A 19228-nucleotide genomic window follows, 5' to 3' on the forward strand; every position below is an offset into this window, starting at 1 on the left:
TGTGCTGGTGATTTTCCTTAACAGCATTTGGACACTACTACTTCTGTAATGACGGAAGCATAGCAAGTTTTTATGGTTCAAACCTTAAAGCACAACAGTGGTGGCTAAACAGGGCTATCACAACTAGTCAAGAGTTTAATAGGTAGGCAGTGAGTCAACTCACTTTTCCTGACCAAGGAGGTGTAGTTGCAGTAGATGAAAGAATTTAAACACAACATCACCTGCTCTAATCAATTCAAGTCTGCTTTTTCAAAGTCCTGCCTCATGCATAATGCCATGCGTAGAATTCACACTATAACATGACGTAAGCACAAAAGCGGAAATGTGCTTACACACAAAAAAATCTAGATGCATAAATCTGTGCGAACACCAACTTCCACGTTCTTCAGCTCCATATATCCCAGTCAGCGTGAAAAGTAACGCACGCGCCTGCTGTCCCGTTCCAACTCCTCCCAGAATTACACCTCTTTGAATATGCAAATCAATATAAATAGCCCTTAAGATCAGCCTTCTGTGAAAAGACAATGGCAAAAGCACGAGGGAAAATAGAAGGATTTCACAGAATACTAAGTGGAGGCAAGGAAAAACGTACCATTTGTTGGTTTAAACAGTGGTATAAACAACAAAAGGAAGTTGATCGAATGACATAGCGTGTCGGAGAAACACAAAAGCTCAAGTTCACAAAGTCGCACAGTGCCCGCAATAAAAAAGAAGTTGTCACATATCAAAGTCGCCGTGAAAAGGTGAGTTGTAGCCCACCGTCTGAGTGTCATATGAAAGCTTATTAGAGTACAGAGAAAAAAAAATAGGCACACAGTGGGGAAAAAAAGCACGAAATGTCAACTTTAATCTCTAAATTTCCACTTTAATCACATAGTTTATTTTGTCATTAAAGTAGAACATCATAAACTTCATCTTAAAATTGTTTTAATGTTTAGTTTCTCAAATCCCATCGTAACTAAAGTAGCACGTTAAATGCTTTGTTTTGTATTTGATCTTCTATGTGCTCTATGTGTGTGAATCACTATGTGCTTCCGGACTTGACCTTCCTCCGACAGGACACAGAAACCATTACATTCATGATATTACAGCTCTCTGAATAATAAAAAAAATACTAAGATGTATACTTGATATCATTTTCATGATGATAGGAGTTAAAGCATGTTATTAAACATGGGAACACGGTGGCACAGTGATTGTTCATGTCTCACGCAAGATGCTTGCTGTGCCATGCGTGAACTTCGATGAAATACTTTATTGTAGCAGTACTGTTTCTTTCAAACGTACTAACCCCCAATTCCTGTCCTTGCTTTTCTTTCTCCAAATACCTAATCACCACACAATCAGCTTTGTAATGAACGTTAAGCCATCTGTAAGCTTAGAACGCTGATTCTTCAAAACTTTTAAGGAACATTGAAATATCTTCATAGTACATGCTTAATTATTCTATCCATCTGTCCTTCCAGCACCAGCAAGAATACAACGCGAGGCAGGAACAATCCGTGAACAGAGCACCAGCGGCTTGCTAGCGCTGCGACACCGTGTCCTCACATGTTTAATTATTAACAATATAGATTATTTAAATAAAGTTAAAATTTTATCTGTATAATATAATAAACATATTTTGCTACATTTCATTTTAAAAATTATATCGTCATCATATGTAAATACATGCTTTATAAAGTGGCTCAGGTTGTGCAATATTATAACTGTATCGCAAGTTTACAGTGAGGTAATTGTACTTATAGGTACAAACAGTTCTACAAGGCGCACTTGATGGACTGATTGAGTGCATTTATAGTTCTTGGGATGAAACTGTTTCTGAACCGCGAGGTCAGTACAGGAAAGGCTCTGAAGCGTTTGCCGTATGAGAGCAGTTCAATAGACAGCATGGCTGAGGCAGCGTGTGCTAGATGCTGTATAACGATAATTCTCTTTCTGATCAGCTGCTGTACAGCAGTGATCCCCACTCAGATACAGTGATATAAATACTCCGAGTGGTGCAGTGAGAGTAATATGGAAAAAGATGATCCACTGTGGCAACCCCTAACAGGAGCAGCTGAAAGAAGAAGAAAGTGCAGTGAGAGTAACAAAGCTAAAGCAGCTATTGTATTTAGAATAGTTTGACCATTCTGTGGACGATTATATTGTTACAGGTTAATTACAATCAAATGCATTAAACTAATAAACAATATGCGGTTAATTTCAGTGTATTTATAAACCCATGTCAGGGATGTCGATCTAAAAAAGAAAGGGTAACCACACAGGAACAGTAGCACTGCTTTGACACTGGGTGCCTCCAGTCTGCAAAACAGAGCGCAGAACTTGTGTACGCCAGGGTATGAGCTACTGTGGATATGTGCGTGGCTTTACACCAAGTTTAGGTTTTATACATCGTGATTTGAACGTGGAAACGTTCTTACGCAACATTTTTGTGCGTACGTTAGGGGTGGGCGGTATGACCAAAATTCTATATCACGGTATTTTTCTAAATTATCCCGGTTTCACGGTATTCGACTGTATTTTTTTCCCCATGCATGAGTGGATGTTAACCACATTTTCCACTGCAATTACTGGCTAAGAATAACCTATTCCACTGTCAAGAGTATTGTATATTGTACAAAAAAAAAAAACATTTTAATGTGCACACAAGTATTAATACAGTTTTGCATTGCCTCATAAAGTCATAGTTTTCAAGGGGGTGGCACTAATGGAGAAGGTATCACATTGCATGACAGATGCAGTCAAAATATAGAACTTTTTATTGAACACATTTTGCAAAAACAAACTATAATTTTAACAACATATTTTCAACCATACAAAGAGGCATTTAGACTTAGTAAAATATGCAGAAGTGCTTGTCAAAAATTGTATTGCACCGAATATGTCTTAGAAAAGGAATAAATAGTAAATATTTTTTGTAAACCAACTACACTTTCTGTTAATGTTAATAATCTCTGTCCACTGACACGTTAAAGTGACTTTTTAAACAACTTTATCATCATTAAACTGCATAATATTTAAACTAATAAATAATAACAATAAAATAAATAATAGTATTATTACTGATAGTTGCACTATTACTTCAAGACTTCAAGCCCAGGTGCATTACACAGTATTCACCAAATTAAAATAAAATAAAACAAGTGCAACTTGGTGATGACATCTTTACCAACTGAACCATCATTTAGGCAAACTGCATTAATATGGACCTTGCTTCAAGCTAAGTTATACTGGGAAGAAAAAAACAAACTATATGTCGAGAACAAAGTCAACATTTCCACTTTATTCTCACCATTTATGTCGAGATTAAAGTCAACATTTCCACTTTATTCTCGCCATTTATGTTGAGATTAAAGTCGACATTTCCACTTTATTCTCATAGTTTACTTCATAATTAAAGTAGAATGTCGTAAACTAAACTTCTTCCTAAAATCAATGTTTAATCAATTACTTAATTTACCCCATCATAAATTAATGCAGCACATTAAATGCTTTGTGTTACGTTCCCCGACCCAGTGGTTAATCACTACGCTTCTTAAACTGACTTCCTCCGCACTAAGAGAAGACAGTGATCACCATACAGAATCCATTCACTTCATGATATTCTTGCTTTCTGAAAATTTAGAATGCTAAGATAAATACTTGATATCATTTTCATGATGAAATGCATTAAAGCAAGTATTACACATGCACGGTAGTGAGGCGGTAGTGCTGCTCCCTCGCAGTAAGGGGTCCCCAGGTGTATGTTCAGTGTAGAGAACTTTATGGCAGGTGTGACAAGGCTCCAAAAAACTGGATGTATGAATAGCTATCGCACAGGTTTAACTTAAATATTGTGTAAATGTTGGGTTTGTGATCTGCTGGTCGGAGACACGAACACAGAATATAATGCATGTTCTTCTGAGCGGGATATCTTTATTGCATGCATGCTGTCTCTATCTGACGTCTATAAAGTCAACGTGTCGACTTTATTCTTGTCATAAGCGTCAAGATTAAAGTGGAAATGTCGAGAATAAAGTCAAAATGTTGTCACACTATTACACAGTACCCAGGTACATTACACTGTATTGAAAACAAATAAAACAAGTACAACTTGGCTTGCAGTATTATCCAGTAGTATAGAAACAGTATTTACACATCTGACCTTTTAAAACTAAAGTATCTCCAGGTGACGGACGTGACTCCTTTTTTTCGGCAAAAGTTCTTCTGTTCATCATGTTCAACTTTACTTTTAGTTCAGTTTCGGAATGCTCTCTGTCCATTTTCACCACGCGGCATACCTATGCTACCGCCCACTATTTGGTGGTGTAGCAGTGAAAAAGAGCCCTAGTGCAACAAATCTGTGTTTAGCGGTGTAGCAGTGAAAAAGGTCCCCACTTGAACAGTTTCCCGCTGCGCCACGTTCCGAACGTTGTTTAGGCAATTTAAACCGGTGTTGCGGTATAAGAAAAATCCATATCATAAAAAAAATATAGTACGGTTTTCGGTATGAACCGGTATACCGCCCAGCACTAGCGTATGTACCATTTATACATGTGGCCCCAGGTTATGAGTCCTTTAATCTATTGGATCATCAGTGTGGTGTGAGATTGAATAAAAGATGCTTTGCACCTCTAAACGAATGAATCTCTCAGAATATGTGGGCGTCATTGCTGACCAAGTTCCTATCTTTACGGGAGCAGTGCATCTGCCTACCAGAAGGATCATAACAGTGAATTTCACCTTAGTGCAGTGGATAACTCAGTCATTAGATGTTAGTCCAGTCGAGCATTTGTATCATCAGATGGAACAAGTTGTTCAAATTCACCACCGGTTCATTTAGGGGCCCTGGAAGAAGCCTGTGTGAACTAGACACAGAAAGCTCCATAGCCCAGATGTGAACCCAAGTGCCACCCACAGCACCAGTATGACCCACATATTCAAATTTAGATAAATTCTGTACATACAGCAGGAAGGAAATTAATTCCACAAAAATAATAATATTGTGTGGGTGTTGTATTCAGTGCTAGAAATGGTTTTGTGAGTGAATGATTTTCCAGTGTCATCACTGTACAGCTGCATCAGTGCATTGCTTAATTTACCAATGACATGTGTCTGTAGTCTTAGCCTGACAGTGGTACCCCTGCTGCAAAACTAGCATAATTGAACCAATGCTGAGGGATTCGGATTAAATGAGCATCCATGTTCAAAAACATCTTTTCATTTTTTTGCATTAAATTGTGCAATATGCTCAGTCTGGGAAAAGAGCAAATGAGAGCCTGTCTAGAGTCACAAAACTAGACCCCATCTTTCTGAGTACAATTGGTGGGAGGTTTAGAAAATTGGTTAAAAACATACAATCCTTCCTCACTTATAGGCTGACCATTGTGCCTGTTGACATCTTTTGTTATTGTGCTTTTTTTTTTTTTTTTTTTTTTTTTTTTATACTTAGCTGCCTCTAATTAAATAAAAAGTGTGTATTCTCCACAGCTTGGATGTGCAAGGCCAACACTGCCTCAGGCAAGATGTGAAGTCTATCTTAATTTAATTTGCTCTGATGTCTTCCTGCTGGTGCAGGTTGTTAGCTGAGCCCCTGAGGGTGGCTGAACAGATTTTCACTTCTTTGTGGGGGAGCTGTGCAGAGCAATAAGACACAGTCTCCTGATAAGTTCAGGTGCCAGCAAAGCAGGGCCATGGCAGGGTTTACAGTGAAGGTCAGTAGCACTGCATATATTAGTTTGTGGCACCAGGGATTCCTGCAGGGGTGCTGGACAAAGTGAAAAAAAGATAAGCTGCACTAAAAAATAAAGTCCTACATCAAGACTAAGTGGTTGTCGATGATCTGTACAGAAGCATGCTGAGCCCTTTAAAAAATTGACTCCAAATAGTTAGTCTTTATACAAGTAGTTTAGACATGCTACAAAAACAAAACTTCCTTGTAATCATTCATAGAGTGATTTGTTCTTTTTATGAACCTTCTTATTCCAGTACTTTTTCACAGCACATATGTTTGTGATTGGCATCCCATCCAGAGACAGATCCTGCCTTGCATCCAGCACTGCTTTTGGAATGCTTGCCAGCTCTCCTCATCATTATAAAATGAAGAAAACAAAATATCAACCAGGCAGGATAAAATGGACCATACGGTATAAACAATGCTCATTTCCTTGTGAAAACACAAGGACTGAATGCAGACATCTGGGATTTATGCAGGTCAAATAAGCACGCTCAGTGACATTTTTCTTTGCTTTTGCCAGTCTGTTTTATATTTCAAAAATACATTCATGCCTATATTACATCAAAAACTGGTTTTAGCATGTGGGTGCCTGTGCAGTAGGTCTTACATTTTGAAGACATGTTCCGGCACTGCTATTTTATACTGTGGAAAGGACATCAAATAATAGCTGATTGAAGCAATAAATATCCAAGTGCATCTGAGTCCTTAAGAGTCACACTACTGTGACTTCAAGCAAACTTGTTTTTTTATGTAGAAGAAGTAGTAGTTAAGGAGAATTTACAATGTCTTAATCTTTAAGTCTTAGATTTCAAAATGTGGTGTGGACCTAAAGCCAGTACAGTGCAAAGACGGGCTGAATCTAATCATTATAGCCTAAATTAAAATCAGTGAATAAAGAAATTACTTTCTGTTGCTCCTGAGGGAGCTGTTAACTTAAAGTCCTTCTTTGCAAGGACTTTCAGAAGCAAAGCTATTTTTGAATTTTTCTTTTTACTTCTCCTTGTGTGTATGTGAAATAAAGATAAATATATTGCTGAAAAGCATTGTTAAATGTATATACATTTATCAAAAAAAAAACTTTGGTTACAGAATTTCAATTATAAACAGAGTGTAGTTCAGTATTTAAGAAGAACACACATTTAAGATATTTTTATTTATGTTTGGTAAGGTTTGCTCTTTTTTTAACAGGATTAAAAATGTATCTGCTTTAAAATGGAACACTGTAATATAATGTATACTATTGCATCATATTATGTACATTATGAAACAAATTTGTTTTATGAGGCAGATGCTGAGGCCAGGAAGAGTTACTTTAATTCTTTGGATTTTTTTTTCATAATAAAACAATGTTAAACAGATTTATGTCAAAGGAGCACACTAAGATTTCCTTTAAAATAAAAAATGCATTACAAAAACAACCATTAAAAATCTAACACCATCTGTCAGTGCAGTCTCAGGTTTTATGTACTGTAATGTGGAGAATGTAATTGTAGTTAGTGACCACTAGATGTCATTTGAAAAAAAGAATGGTAAATTATTAGAATTCTGAAAAGGTATTTGTTAAACTATTATAAGATGTAAAGAATTGTGTATGTATATTAATGTTTGTATTTGTATATTTGTAACTGTGTGTACAGTATATATTTAATATGTGTGTGTGAGTGTATACCTTCATAGAAATAACCTTTGACCTTTTTTCATTTTATCTTTAAATAAAATGTTATATTTACACATACATTAATCATACAAGCACACATGTAAAAAGTGATTAATTATTTCACAGCGTGAATGTGTGGTAGCTATCCCTTTAGACATGCAGATTTGTTTGTTTCATTTCAAGTTGTTTTTTTTTTCCTCTAAGCATGGCTGTGCTATTTGGTGAAGTAAATACAACATCTTTGATACATTTGGATCCCTGTTGGTATATGCAATATATAATATATATATATATATATATATATATATATATATATATATATATATATATATATATATATATATATATTATATATACTCAAGATAGGACACGGGTTTAGCCCACATGTTTTTGTTTCGTGGGAAATGCTTTCCTTTATTTTCCACCTGCTCAGCACAGTTACACTACTATGAATAGCACTTTGACACAACACTTTCTTTTCTTCTCTCTTTCACTGTCTCTTCTACCTTTTCTCTTCCCAGCAAGCTTTGTCTCCCTTCCTCGAGTTTCTGGCTCCCCAAATGGATTGAGGCAGCTCCTTTTATGGAGGTGTCCTATAATCTCCTTCTAACAGTACTTCTGGATGTAGTGGAGGTTTTGCAATAAAGGGTTCAGCAGTTCCTGTATTACCCCCTCGCGGCGCCCATGGAACCCAACAGGGCTGGGCTAAACTACAATTTCCATGCTGTCCTATAGGAGTCCAAGGCACTGCTGCAGCTCAGAAGGGCTGCTATCTTGCATTCTAGGGGAGATAATGCCCTGTGCGGGTGCTCTTCCATGATGCATCCATTATATAGGCATCCCAGCAAGGTAAGTGCCCTGGCTGTCCGCCACAGTGTGTTAATGTATATATACAGTATATATTGTGGCCAAGTGCAGCAGTGACAGTCTCGTCAAAAAAGGAAAAACACTCCTTAGGCGTTATTGCCCTTATCTTCAGGCTTCAAACACAAAAGTAATGCTCAGCTTCCAGCCTTGGACTATGGTCAGTTTGCTAGGGAGATCCATGTGCTGTTTCAGTCTTGCCAAAGTGACTCCTCTTTCTGGAAGCCGGGCTGCTTAGGGTTGGGGAACCAGAAGGGGTGGAGTTAGGTGCCCTCACTGGGTGGTTTTTCAGTGCCACAAGGTGTGAAAGAGAAGACAATGTTAGTGATAGTGGCCCCTTGTGACCTGGCGGGTTATTACATACCTTGAGAGAGCCAATAAGGAGATCCTCTGATGGACTTACGTGACAATATATACAGTGTATGTGTGTGTGTATATATATATATATATATATATATATATATATATATATATATATATATATATATATATACACACACATACAACTATCGCCTCACAGTTCCAGGGTCCTGAACTTCAATTCCAGTCTGATCACTGTTTTTTCTGTGTCAGTGAGAGACTTTTCTGTTTACTCCACTTTCTTTTCACAGCTCAAGGATGTGTGTGTAAGTGAATCTTTCTTGTGTTGCACAGGCTGCCAAAAACTCAATAAATTAATGTCTTGATATAAAAAGAGAAGCTAGGTTATACTGGATATTCAGATTTTCTTTCACCATCCCATAGATGTGAGTCCTGACTTCTCATTAATGTTCCTTTCAAACTGTTGAGCATGGAATGTACAGTTACATTTCACTTATCTGTAGGTTAATAACTGCTAACAGAAGTGACTGTCCTTGAGATTTATGATTTGACATCATAAGGGCAAAATGTAGTAAAAAATTGCTGATGTTCATGTGGTGCATCAGGCAGAATGCTAAGCATGACTGGCTTCTGGAGGACAGCTGAGTTACTGGATGGATGTCAATGGGTGCTGACAGATCAGTGTGATTTTGATTTTCACATTATGACCCTACTTAATATCTTTAGAAAATTTATTTTTGAGCTATTCACTTGCTCTAAACCATCTCACAGACAAATCTGGGTTCAAATCTTGGCTCATGATGCTGATTGTGTCTCAGAACCCCACAACACAGTATTACAGTAAGTGAACTTGAAAATGAAAGGAAGAAATGTTTTGGAAAGATGCATAAAAACATGTTTCAGTGATACAAATGAACAAGACTGATGTTATTAATTTAATTGGCAATAGAGTGAATGTAGTCAGAGCTAAGTGACCCTTTGAAAATGATAATAACATGATTTTAAATTTATATTTGAAACAAGTAAGGTGTGCATTTTTGTTTTTGGCAACATGAATCAGAAATGCCTCTGGATATTATCTTTAATGAAAAGAATTGCCTTGTGATTGAGTGGTACAGTCAGCTTATTAACAGGAAATGTTAGAAAAAGAAGAGTCTGGATCCAAACAGATATCATGGCCCACCTCCCTCACAACTCTTGCACCCTATGTTCACTATGTGGATTTAGTTCAAGATCTGTAGTTGCTTTACATTGTGCAGAGGCCTAGTGTTTAGACCAATGCATTTGGGCACTGAGTGGTACTGGCGTAACAGTCAAAATGCCATCAGCTCTTATAATCTTTGCAGACAGGGTTAATACTGGACTCTGGAGCTCCAAATATATCTTTTTCTTTTTGCTGCTCCCTTTAGGAGTTGCCACAGCGGATAATCTTATTCCATATCTTTCTGTCCTCTGCATCTTGTTCTGTTATAACCATCACCTGCATGTCCTCTCTTACCACATCCATAAACCTTCTCTTAGGTCTTCCTCTTTTTCTCTTGCCTGGCAGCTCTATCCTTAGCATTCTTCTCCCAATATACCCAGCATCTCACCTCTGCACATGTCCAAACCAACGCAATCTCGCCTCTCTGACTTTGTCTCCCAACCGTCCAACTTGAGCTGACCCTCTAATGTACTCATTTCTAATCCTATCCATTCTCGTCACACCCAGTACAAATCTTAGAATCTTTAACTCTGCTACCTCCAGCTCTGTCTCCTGCTTTCTGGTCAGTGCCACCATTTCCAACCCATATAACATAGCTGGTCTCACTACCGTCCTGTAGACCTTCCCTTTCACTCTTGCTGATATCCGTCTGTCACAAATTACTCCTGACACTCTTCTCCACCTATTCCACCCTGTCTGTACTCTTTTTCACCTCTCTTCCACAATCCCCATTACTCTGTACTGTTGATCCCAAGTATTTAAACTCATCCACCTTCGCCAACTCTACTCCCTGCATCCTCACCATTCCACTGACCTCCCTCTCATTTACACACATATATTCTGTCTTGTTCCTACTGACCTTCATTCCTCTCCTCTCTAGAGCATATCTCCACTTCTCCAGGGTCTCCACAACCTGCTCCCTACTATCGCTACAGATCACAATGTCATCAGCAAACATCAAAGTCCACGGGGACTCCTGTCTAATCTTGTCTGTCAACCTGTCCATCACCATTGCAAATAAGAAAGGGCTCAGAGCCGATCCCTGATGTAATCCCACCTCCAACTTGAATGCATCCGTCACTCCTACCGCAGACCTCACCACAGTCGCTCTTCCCTTCGTACATATCCTATACAACTCTTACATACCTCACTGCCACTCCCGACTTACTCATACAATAACTCCTCTCGAGACACCCTGTCATATGCTTTCTCCAGGTCCACAAAGACGCAATGCAACTCATTCTGGCCTTCTCTATACTTATACCATCAACATCCTCGGAGCAAATATTGCATCTGTGGTGCTCTTTCTTGGCATGAAACCATACTGCTGCTCACTAATCATCACCTCACTTCTTAACCTAGCTTCCACTACTCTTTCCCATAACTTCATGCTGTGGCTCATCAATTTTATTCCCCTGTACTAACTGCAGTCCTACACATCCCCCTTATTCTTAAATATCGGCACCAGTACACTTCTTCTCCACTCCTCAGGCATCCTCTCACTTTCCAAGATTCCATTAAACAATCTGGTTAAAAACTCCACTGCCATCTCTCCTAAACACCTCCATGCTTCCATAGGTATGTCATCTGGACCAACTGCCTTTCCATTTTTCATCCTCTTCATAGCTGTCCTTACTTCCTCCTTGCTAATCCGTTGCACTTCCTGATTCACTATCTCCACATTATCCAACCTCTTCTCTCTCTCATTCTCTTCATTCATCAGCCTCTCAAAGTACTTTCCATCTTCTCAACACACTCTCCTCGCTTGTGAGTATGTTTCCATCTTTATCCTTTATCACCCTCACCTGCTGCACATCTTTCCCAGCTCGGTCCCTCTGTCTAGCCAATCGGTACAAGTACTTTTCTCCCACCTTAGTGTCCAACCTCTCATACAACTCATCATACGCCTTTTCTTTAGCCTTCACCACCTCTCTCATCACCTTGTGCCTTATCTCCTTGTACTCTTGTCTACTTTCTGCATCTCTCTGACTTTCCCATTTCTTCTTTGCCATCCTCTTCCTCTGTATACTCTCCTGTATTTCCTCATTCCACCACCAGGTTTCCTTTTCCTTGTTCCTCTGTCCAGATATCACGCCAAGCACCCTTCTTCCTGTCACTCTTACTACATCTGCTGTAGTTTCCCAGCTGTCTGGTAACTCTTCACTTCCACCCAGTGCCTGTCTCACCTCCTCCCTAAACTCAACCTTGCAGTCTATCTTTTTCAACTTCTACCATTTGATTCTTGGCTCTGCCCTCACTCTCTTCCTCTTCTTGGTCTCCAACGTCATCCTACAGACCACCATCCTATGCTGCTTAACTACACTTTCCCCTGCCACCACTTTGCAGTCTTCAATCTCCTTCAGATCAACTCTTCTGCATAGAATGTAATCTACCTATGTGCATCTTCTTCCACTCTTGTACGTAACCCTATGTTCCTCCCTCTTCTTAAAATATGTATTCACCACAGCCATGTGCATCCTTTTGGCAAAATCCACTATCCTCTGACCTTCTTTATTCCTCTCCTTGACACCATACCTACCCATCACCTCCTCGTCTCTACTGTTCCCTTTACCAACATGCCCATTGAAATCCGCTCCAATGACCACTTTCTGTCCCTTGGGTACACTGTTCATCAGTTCATCCAACTCACTCCAAAAATCTTCTTTCTTACCCGTTGCACACCCAACTTATGGTGCATATGCACTAACAACATTCATCATCACACCTCCAATTTCCAGCTTCAAAATCATTACTCTGCCTGACACTCGTTTCACCTCCAAAACACTCTTGACACACAGTTCCTTCAGAATAACTCCTACCCAATTTCTCCTCCCATCCACACCATGATAGAACAATTTGAATCCACCTCTAATCCACCTGGCCTTACTCCCCTTCCATTTAGTCTCTTGCAAGCACAATAAATCAACCTTCCTTCTCTCCATCATATCTGCTAACTCTCTCCCCTTACCAGTCATACTGCCAACATTCAAAGTTCCTATCCTCAGTTCCACTCTCTTTACTTTCCTCCTTTCCTCCTGCCACTGGACACATTTTCCCCCCCTTCTTCTCCTTCTTCTTCGGCCAACAGTAGCCCAATTTCCGCCAGCACCCTGTGGGCTAACAGTACTGCTGGTGGTCGTTGTTAACCCGGGGCTCGACCGATCCGGTATGGAAATTTGTATTGTTGTCCACATATTGATTTGGCAAAATTTTACACCGAATGCCCTTCCTGATGTAACCCTCCCCATTTATCCGGGCTTGGGACTGGCACAAAGAAACACACTGGTTTGTGCAACCCCTGTGGCAAAGGCGCTATATAGGCACGTATAAAAACCAATAAACTTTTATTTTTCTTCACCTGTGGGGCACATCAGTACACAGTCCCAAAAGCACAAACCAAATCAAAAGGCATACTACTCTCTTTACCACCACTCCTCCCAGCATTCGTTGTCCTCCTCCCGACTCCGGCTCTCAGAGTGGTGGCTGCTGGCCCCTTTTATAGCTCACCCGGAAGTGCTTCAGGTGCTTGACCACCTTCCTTTGTTTGCACCTCTGGGTGTGGCTGAACTACGGCCCAGATGGGCCCAGGAACCCCTGCAGCGTCTCCTGGTGACCACCGCGGATCCCAACAGGGCTGTGGAGCCCTGAGGGTATTTGAGGCACTATAGTCATTCAGGGGGGCTGCCACCACATGGTCCGGGGGAGGTACTGCTCAGCCCATGCTTGCATCCCTGGAACATATAGAGAAGCATGGGCCCGGCTGTCCGCCACAATATATATCTATACTAATTAATAAAAGGCAAAGCCCTCACTGACTGACTGACTCATCACTAATTCTGCAACTTCCCGTGTAGGTGGAAGGCTGAAATTTGGCAGGCTGATTCCTTACAGCTTACTTACAAAAGTTAGGCAGGTTTCATTTCGAAATTCAACGTGTAATGGTTATAACTGGAACCTCTTTTTTCACAATATACTGTAATGGACGGCAGCTCGATGGCTGTGGGAGGAGGAGTTGAGTGTCACGTCATCACGCCTCCCACGTAATCACGTGAAAAGACTGTGAACGCAGTAGGGACAAATGAAGGAGGAGCCGCAAACAGCGAAGAACAAAAAATTCATTAAACAATTGAGAAGGGAGCGAAACAATAAGAAGCGAGCGAGTGAAGCATACAAGCATGTTCATAAGGGAAACAAAGCACGGTGTAAAACGTAAGTTTAAATTAAGTTTATAGAAACGCTCCCGCTGCGGATTGCAATAACATATTCGCGAGATAAAAGTTTAATGAGAAGACACGAGGTATAAACGAACCACACGCCGTGGCGCAACGTTAGGGGCAACAGTTTCAACCATTCTATGAACTGCTTCTCGCAACTGAAAGACGGCACATGGCGGATGTTAGCCGACTTGCTGACTGCAACGTTAGGGGCTTCAACTCTGGCGCTGACGATAGAGATTCGATTCCCGAGAGGGGATGCAGTGAGTGTGTATGCCTGATGAGCCCAGAATTAGGGAGAAACACGTGTCGCATACTCTTTGCATTATTTGAAAGTAAACTATTAAAACCATTCTATGATCAGCTTCTGGGAACAGAAAGAGGGCACGTGGCGGATGTAAGGCGACTTCCTGACCAACCACAAGCGTAACCTGGCAGGTAACCATCCATACAGTCAGATTGTGATTCAGAAAACGAATGCCATGAATGTAATTACCACGATCTACATACTGTCAAATAAACTAAACACACGCCGTAGCGCGACAGCTGTGAAAAGCGATGTTCACAAAAAAACAGATCCTTAACAAATTGTTATTGGTATATTTTCGATCCGTTTAAAAAGGTTTTATTTTCTTCTTAAAAAATTAAAAGCAGTACTTCGCCGCAACGAAGCGCGAGAATTTGGCTATATACATCTGCTTCTCACAATTAAAAGAGGGCACGTGGCGGATTTTAGACGACTTCATGACCAAACATAAGTGTTACCTGCCAGGTAGGGTTACCACTTTTAATACAAAAAAATAAGGGACGCATACTGCAGCGGGTGCCACATCCCAGTGCCAACACTTTGCAGACTCTACTTAAAAGACCCGCCCTCCTCACTGGACAGTTAAAAAGACCAATCGAACTAACGATGACATCAAGTATTACCCAATCAAAAGTAGGAAAGGAGGCATCTTCATAAAATGCGTGTGGGATGCATGAGACGCTGCTTTAAAAAAAATGATAAAAAAAAATACGGGACAAATCCCGTCCCGTATTGATACGGGACGTGCAATTTCATTCTCAAATACAGGACGATTCCGTATTTTAAAGGACGGGTGGCAACCCTACAGTGCCAGGTAACCACCCATACAATCAGATTGTGATTCAGACTAGGAATGCAATGAATATAATTACCCCGATCTACATACAAGGCGAAAGTCTTGCAACATTCAAAGATGATGGTTTGGGATAAGTACACCATAGAACATAAAAGAGCTTATGAAGCCTTGAACCGAAAAAAGCAAGATCTCAGAGATCGTTAAAAAAAAAAAAAAAAGGAGGTAATGTCGTTTTACTCGCTGTAGATTTTAGTCAAACATTACCAGTTATTTCATGAGGGAGACCAGCAGATGAACTCAACGCGTGTTTAAAATCCATGCTTCTCCCACGCTCAGTTATATGTCGCGTGTTCTCGGGTAGGTGCACCAAAAAATGTATACATTTAAGCATGTAATGGGCAAACAAAAAAAGAGGTATACCCGAAGGCACTGCAGTAGTACTTAATGTAACTTTACTTCTTAAATGTTAATGTTTTACTGTTTAATATTTTATACGCTTCTTATATGTTGTTCAAATTCTTTTATCAAAATACCAGTGACAGCGCAATGCACGATACCGTGGAGTGAATACACCATACGCAACAGCCCATGGCCGCCCTGGTGTGCGCAGAAGGGAGTTGATTCTACAATAAAATAAAATAAAGATAAAAAGAGTAATACAATCATCACCCATAAAGCGGATAGTAGACGTGACGTACTATATGTGTACCAGATTTCAACTCAATAGGTGAAACGGTTTGCGAGCTACAGGTGATTTAAAATCCTGGACAGACAAACAAATAGCCACGGTAGCAAATTACAGAAGAAGATTTTACTGTTTAATAATTTATATTTATATGAAATGTGCTTCTTATATATTACTTCATATTCTCATATGATAATGATGTTAATGTTGTTTATATTGATTTCTATGTTATTGAAACTGCATGTATGTGTGTATATGTATGTATGTACAGTGGAACCTCTAGATACGAGTTTAATTCGTTCCAGAACTGAGCTTGTATAGCGAATTTCTCGTATCTAGAACAAACTTCCCCATTGAAAATAATGGAAATCCAGTTAATCCGTTCTGCACCCCAAATATATTAACATAAAAATCAATTTTCCTAACAAATAACACTGATAAATTATATATACTGTAGTCTACCTTTAATAAATAACACTGGTAAATAATATAACTGATTATTAAAAGAATCAAAACAGGTGTCCAAAGTGCAGTAGAGCATTCAATAAATCTTTAAATAAATAATCCTTAAAACAGTTGTGAAGTGGAGGTTTAAAATACACAAGAATAACAATCCTTTAACACGAGGTTAAAACGTCAAAAAGAATGCCGTCTTTAAAAAACAGATGACAATCGCCGGTGCTTCTTCTCTGTTAGCGTCTCACCTGCGGGCTCTGCAACAGGCGAGACACTCTTAATGCAGCTGACCTTCTCTACACCGTCCTGCTTCAGCTGTTTGGCTCGTCTGTTCAGCTACACGCGAGCCTTCAATCGCCTGCCTGCCTGCCTTCTCTCTCTCTCTCTCTCTCTCTCTCTTTTCTTTTACTTTTTCTCCCCCTTAACCGGCTCGCGCTTCTCTATATATGCGGGGAGGACATGGCAGCTGCAGCCCATCAGCCACAGGAACAATCATGGATGTGGGCAGTTTCCCACCTGTGCACTTAAGTGAGAAACGCAGACACCGCAGATCGCGGCTCGCAACTGCTACCACGCCCCCTTGCTAAGCCGCGAGCTATACCCACAGCCCGGCTCGTGGCTCGTTACGCGAGCCAATGCTCGTATTTAGAGCTGAATTTTTCGCTCATACTTTCCTCGTATTTTGAATTTCTCGTATACAGAGGTGCTCGTATCTCGAGGTTCCACTGTATATATATATATATATATATATATATATATATATATATATATATATTTGTGTGTGTATACATATATATGTGTATATATACAGTGGTGTGAAAAACTATTTGCCCCCTTCCTGATTTCTTATTCTTTTGCATGTTTGTCACACAAAATGTTTCTGATCATCAAACACATTTAACCATTAGTCAAATATAACACAAGTAAACACAAAATGCAGTTTGTAAATGGTGGTTTTTATTATTTAGGGAGAAAAAAAAATCCAAACCTACATGGCCCTGTGTGAAAAAGTAATTGCCCCCTGAACCTAATAACTGGTTGGGCCACCCTTAGCAGCAATAACTGCAATCAAGCGTTTGCGATAACTTGCAATGAGTCTTTTACAGCGCTCTGGAGGAATTTTGGCCCACTCATCTTTGCAAAATTGTTGTAATTCAGCTTTATTTGAGGGTTTTCTAGCATGAACCGCCTTTTTAAGGTCATGCCATAGCATCTCAATTGGATTCAGGTCAGGACTTTGACTAGGCCACTCCAAAGTCTTCATTTTGTTTTTCTTCAGCCATTCAGAGGTGGATTTGCTGGTGTGTTTTGGGTCATTGTCCTGTTGCAGCACCCAAGATCGCTTCAGCTTGAGTTGACAAACAGATGGCCGGACATTCTCCTTCAGGATTTTTTGGTAGACAGTAGAATTCATGGTTCCATCTATCATAGCAAGCCTTCCAGGTCCTGAAGCAGCAAAACAACCCCAGACCATCACACTACCACCACCATATTTTACTGTTGGTATGATGTTCTTTTTCTGAAATGCTGTGTTCCTTTTACGCCAGATGTAACGGGACATTTGCCTTCCAAAAAGTTCAACTTTTGACTCATCAGTCCACAAGGTATTTTCCCAAAAGTCTTGGCAATCATTGAGATGTTTCTTAGCAAAATTGAGATGAGCCCTAATGTTCTTTTTGCTTAACAGTGGTTTGCGTCTTGGAAATCTGCCATGCAGGCCGTTTTTGCCCAGTCTCTTCCTTATGGTGGAGTCGTGAACACTGACCTTAATTGAGGCAAGTGAGGCCTGCAGTTCTTTAGACGTTGTCCTGGGGTCTTTTGTGACCTCTCGGATGAGTCGTCTCTGCGCTCTTGGGGTAATTTGGATCGGCCGGCCACTCCTGGGAAGGTTCACCACTGTTCCATGTTTTTGCCATTTGTGGATAATGGCTCTCACTGTGGTTCGCTGGAGTCCCAAAGCTTTAGAAATGGCTTTATAACCTTTACCAGACTGATAGATCTCAATTACTTCGGTTCTCATTTGTTCCTGAATTTCTTTGGATCTTGGCATGATGTCTAGCTTTTGAGATGCTTTTGGTCTACTTCTCTGTGTCAGGCAGCTCCTATTTAAGTGATTTCTTGATTGAAACAGGTGTGGCAGTAATCAGGCCTGGGGGTGGCTACGGAAATTGAACTCAGGTGTGATACACCACAGTTAGGTTATTTTTTAACAAGGGTGCAATTACTTTTTCACACAGGGCCATGTAGGTTTGGATTTTTTTTCTCCCTAAATAATAAAAACCATCATTTAAAAACTGCATTTTGTGTTTACTTGTGTTATATTTGACTAATGGTTAAATGTGTTTGATGATCAGAAACATTTTGTGTGACAAACATGCAAAAGAATAAGAAATCAGGAAGGGGGCAAATAGTTTTTCACACCACTGTATATATATATATATATATATATATATATATATATATATATATATATATATATATATAATATATGTGTGTGTGTGTGTGTGTGTGTGTATATATATATATATATATATATATATATACTATCAAAATACCCGCGCTTCGCAGCGGAGAAGTAGTGTGTTAAAGAGGTTATGAAAAAGTAAAGGAAACATTTTAAAAATAACGTAACATGATACACATATACACATACACATATATTATATATATATATATATATATATATATATATATATATATATATATGACAGCAACACTCATAACAATGACAACACAATTACATTGACAATCATGTTACATTATTTTTAAAATGTTTCCTTTTCTTTTTCATAACCTCTTTAACACACTACTTCTCCGCTGCGAAGCGCGGGTATTTTGCTATTTATCTATATATATAAAGGAGAGTTGGGATCCGAGAGACTGTGTTTGTGTGTTTGTGGAGGGATGGAGAGTTAAGGCGGGTGTTGGAGTCACATGATCATCTCCCCTCCCATTCACCTCATTTCATTCACTTCATTTCGCTCCGAGCTGAGCTCCGCAGCTGG

The 19228-nt window shown here is 39.6% G+C and overlaps 1 protein-coding gene across 3 annotated transcripts in view; it reads left to right on the forward strand.

Annotated features, from left to right (window-relative positions):
* The window catches only part of gse1b (Gse1 coiled-coil protein b), a 745433-nt gene that overhangs the window by 157217 nt on the left and 568988 nt on the right, over positions 1-19228 (forward strand). The gene's annotated exons all lie outside the window — the stretch shown is intronic.

Source organism: Erpetoichthys calabaricus, chromosome 9 (genome assembly GCF_900747795.2).
Source record: "Erpetoichthys calabaricus chromosome 9, fErpCal1.3, whole genome shotgun sequence".
Lineage (NCBI taxonomy): Eukaryota > Metazoa > Chordata > Cladistia > Polypteriformes > Polypteridae > Erpetoichthys > Erpetoichthys calabaricus.